The sequence below is a fragment of the Panthera tigris genome, chromosome E3 (genome assembly GCF_018350195.1).
Source record: "Panthera tigris isolate Pti1 chromosome E3, P.tigris_Pti1_mat1.1, whole genome shotgun sequence".
Lineage (NCBI taxonomy): Eukaryota > Metazoa > Chordata > Mammalia > Carnivora > Felidae > Panthera > Panthera tigris.
Window position 1 is genome coordinate 11,772,473 of NC_056675.1, and position 4,345 is coordinate 11,776,817.

At 49.3% G+C, this 4,345-nt stretch overlaps 1 long non-coding RNA gene across 1 annotated transcript; it reads left to right on the top strand.

The window, feature by feature from the left end:
* Positions 1-478: 478 nt before the first annotated feature.
* Positions 479-4,102, top strand: LOC122234678. Its single transcript, XR_006212576.1, has 3 exons — positions 479-573; positions 658-804; positions 3,928-4,102. It is a non-coding gene; the product is annotated as an uncharacterized LOC122234678 (long non-coding RNA).
* The last annotated feature ends 243 nt before the right edge of the window (positions 4,103-4,345 follow it).

The window sequence follows — 4,345 nt, forward strand, 5'->3', positions numbered from 1 at the left end:
TGACAGATAAGCTGTGACTCTCAGAGGTTTAACACTCATGGTCCAGGGTGGGCGCTTGGTGGGCGTCTTCCATGCAGCGACTTGGGGATCCACGGTCCTTCCGTCTGGCTCTCTGCCACCGTTGACAGAAGCAGGACGTTGGTGCGAGGTCCCTGGCTCGACAGCAGCAACATCGTCCCAGAACACGTAAGGAATGCAGACTTCCGGGTCCCACCCCAGATCTACAGACTCAACAACTCCAGGGGGGGTGTGGGTGGCACCCGGGTGGCTCAGTTGGTTAAGCGTCTGACTCTTGGTTTTGGCTCGGGCCATGACTTCATGGATTCATGAGTTCGAGCCCCATTCCGGGCTTTGCGCTGACAGTGCGGAGCCTGCTTGGGATTCTGTCTCCCTCTTCCTCTCTCTCTCTCTCTCTCTGCTCCTCCTCTACTCACTGCTTGAAAATGTGTGCACATCCCCTATGGACAGATTACGGAAGGACATTCACTGCAGAGACAGACCAGCCTGCACAGAGCTGGGGAGACAGACAGCCACACGGTGCGTCTGGAAAATCGTTAAGTGACTTCTCTGAGTGTGAGTAGGAGATGTGGCTAAGGGGTGGGTAGCAGGTGGGGACGGAGAGGGACGAAGCCTAGCGATACCTCCGATACCTTCCAGGATAGTGAAAACTTGGCGTATCCATACTGAAATGCAAACGAAAATATCGCGACAAGAGAAACGAGACGATGTTTTGTGCGAGCCCTCCGTAAGCTCCAGAGCACCGACTCAAACGTCGGGTGATGCTTTTGCTACCGGCATGGTCAGGTAAGAGCAAGCCAGGCATGGCTGTCCTTAAAAGAGAGAGGGTAATTTTATTTATTTATTTATTTTAATGTTCACGTATTTATTCTGAGAAAGAGAGAGAGAGAATGCCAAGCAGGCTCTGTGCTCAGTGCGGAGCCCGACACGGGGCCCGAACTCACGAACTATGAGATCGTGACCTGAGCCGAAATCGAGAGTCGGCCGCTCAACCCACTGAGCCACCCAGGCGCCCCGATAGCAGGTAACTTTAAACAGTCATAGGAAATGCTAAAAAAAAACAAAAAACAAACCAAAGTCCAAGAAACAACACACACACGCACGCACAAGCCGAGGGGAGGAGGGAAGTCCTCTCAATCCAGATTGAAGCTGATTTATTACCACGCGTAATCAATAGTAGTAGGTCCACATCAATTTTATATCTAATTTAAAAATTTGAGGTCTCAATGTGCTCATTAAAGAATATAATGGATTTACATATTTTAATTATGTTTTATGGATTGTGAACATAATGTAATTAAGAGACTTTTCAGGAGGCATGATGAATGAACAGGGTGGCCCAACATATGGCGGGAGACGACACAGCGAGTGGACTCGTCCGGAGCAGCCCAGCCTCGCGGCTGACGGCCCAGGCCAGAGCGCCAGGACCCCGTTCACGGTTATGGCAGCCTAATGACGCCACCAGGCAGGAATAATGAGGCTGAAAGACCAAGCAGGTGGCCGAGTGCTGTGTCTGCAGGATGGCGTGGGCCTGTCATGGCCGCCAGACCGTCTTTCCCTCCTGCCCTTCTTCACCTTCCCCTCTGGTGCAGCCTTGGTTGAAAAGCAACCTCGTCAGCTCTTCTATTTTATGTTTAACTGTGGCAAAAAACAAAACAAAACAAAACAAAACACACAACACACACACACAGACGATAGAAACACACACACAATAGTACTATCTTCACCATTTTTAGATTCCCAGTTCAGCGGTGTTAAGTATGTCCCCATTGTCGTGCAGCCAGTGTCCAGAACCTTCACCTTGCAAACCTGGAACGCTATACCAATTAAACAACTCCCCATTCCCCTTCCCCCGGCCCCTGGCAACTTTTAATTCTACTTTCTGGGTCTCTGGGTTCGCCTCTCTTAGGGACCTCACACAAGTGGAATCACACAGTATTTGCCCTTTGGTGGCCGGCTTATTTCACTGAACATAATGTCCTCGAGGTTCAGCCATGTTGGGGCAGGTGACAGGATTTCCTTCCCTTTGAGACTGAAGCATATTCCATTGAATGTATATGTCACCTTTTCTTTACCCATTCATCCTTTGATGGACGTTTGACAGAACTGTTAACTTTTCTCTGCACGGGCGAGATGATCTCAATTCAGGATGCCTTAGACTCACCTCTGCCAGTAGAAGCCTCTTTCCAAGATGGCCGGCGTCACTCCCCTCTTTAAAATCTGCTTCCGTTGCCTTGAGTTTCTGTCCCTTCTCCAGCCACGAGGTCCACTTGTCCCAGGCAAGCCTACCTCTACCTGACGTTTGTCATTTCCAAACACGTCATGTTCTGGCACAACCGCTGACTGTGCCTGGAATGCCTGAGCCCACCCCTTGTGAGACCCTCTCCCATACGCCACCTCTTAGCCAAACAAAGAGTCTAGGACAGAGGTTGGCACACTACAGTCAGTCGGCCGAATTCTGCCCTCCATCTGTTTTTATAAATAAAGGTTTATTGGAATGCGAGCATGCCCGTTCTTTATGGACTGTCCACGGCTGCTTTCCCAGGGTAACTCAAAGCTCTTCAAAGAAAATCTTTGCTGAGCCCTGCTCTAGGTAAGCGCTTGTGTTGAAATCTGTCTCCGCCATTTCCCAGCTATGACCTTGGGTAATTCAACATCCCTGAAAGGGGATAACAAGTAATACCCCCTTCACAGCTTTATTGTGAAGGCTGAGGGAATACATACGAAGCCCTTGGCACATAGATGCCAACTTGGCAGGGAAGGCAATGAGAGCGTTCATGTCGGGTCATCAAACGGACACCAGACCACACTCAGCGGAAACTGCCCCCCAGACTTCTCTTCCCTCGAAGGCAGCGTGGCAAATTCAAACACTGTAGGCTTTTGGAGTTAAACAATTTAAGGTCCAAATTCAAGATCACCCTTATTTTCTTTTTTAATTTTTAAAAATGTTTATTTATCTTTGAGAGAGAGAGAAATAGCATGTGAACAGGGGAGGGGCAGAGAGAGAGAGGGGGACACCGAATCCGAAGCAGGCTCCAGGCTCCGAGCCGTCAGCACAGAGTCAGACGCAGGGCTCGAACCCACGAACCGTGAAATCATGACCTGAGCCGAAGCCGGACGCTTAACCGACTGAGCCACCCAGGCGCCCCAAGATCACCCTTATTTTTAATATGAACTGGGGGCTTTGATTTTCGTCCCTGCCACATGAGAAGAGGAACGCCTGGCCTTCAGATTTATTGTGGGGGTTAAAAGCAGCAAGTGTTTAAATTAAGATTTATGGGTTAAAAATGTGCTGCACATGATGGCAGGAGGAGGGCAGTTTCCTTGCTCTGTTCCTCCAGTGTCTCCTGAGGATGAAATCCACAGTTCCCAGCTCTAGAGGCTTGCTTTGCTAGATCTCTCTACGACAGCCTTGTGCCTACAGAATGAGCTGTGAACAGGCCTCTTGGGCTGGTGCTCCTGGGAACACTTCCTTCACTTCTCGGGTGTCCTCAGGCATCTCAGCTTTCCTCCTGCCAAGGAATGATGTCATAACTGTCCTTTATATTGGCCTGCAGAGTCTCGCTGCTTTCCCTTCCTCGCTACCACTACTGGCCTCTAGGGGGAGCTCAAGACCTCATCATCCTTGGCTTGGGTCAAAGGCAAAAAAGTATTGCCATAGAGTTAGTCAAGGAAGCTCAGCACGTTTTGAGAGCCAGAATTGGAATTCTAGAGGCAGGAGACCAAAGTGGTCATTGAGCCTTGGGTCTTTGTTTTGGGGCAGAAACATCCAGTGACAGAGACACGGATGTGGTTTATCTCGTGGCTTTGCTGATGCCTAAGACTTAACGCCATGCTTCACGGTTGTGTGTTTTCGATACTGATTCTTAGTTTGCTAATATGTTTTTTTTTCTCTCTTTATCCTGGAAGCGAACAGGAGGATGGTTCCATGGAGGAAAGGTTCGCTCATTATCATGAGGGCACGAAGGAAACTTTCTCACGGGTGGTAAAGTCAGAATCGAGTTTTGAGTGTGAAGGAGGAGTGTGCCAAGTGGATTGTAGGGGAAATACATCCAACCACGTGGGAACAGCATGTGCAAAAGTTGGGAGTTGTGACAAGGACCAAGCCATGATGTGTTGGTGTTAGAGATGGTTGAATCTTGAGGTCTAAGGCCGGAGCTTTGGAAGACAAAGCAAGAATTAGATGGCTTTCACAAAATGGCGGGGCTCCTGTTCATTTTCTCAACACGTATTTTTGGAGGATCAGCGATAAACACTGCTCTGGGCGTGGCTATAGACCTGTGAACAGCAGATTCACTCCTTGCCTTCAGGGAGTGTGAATTCCACT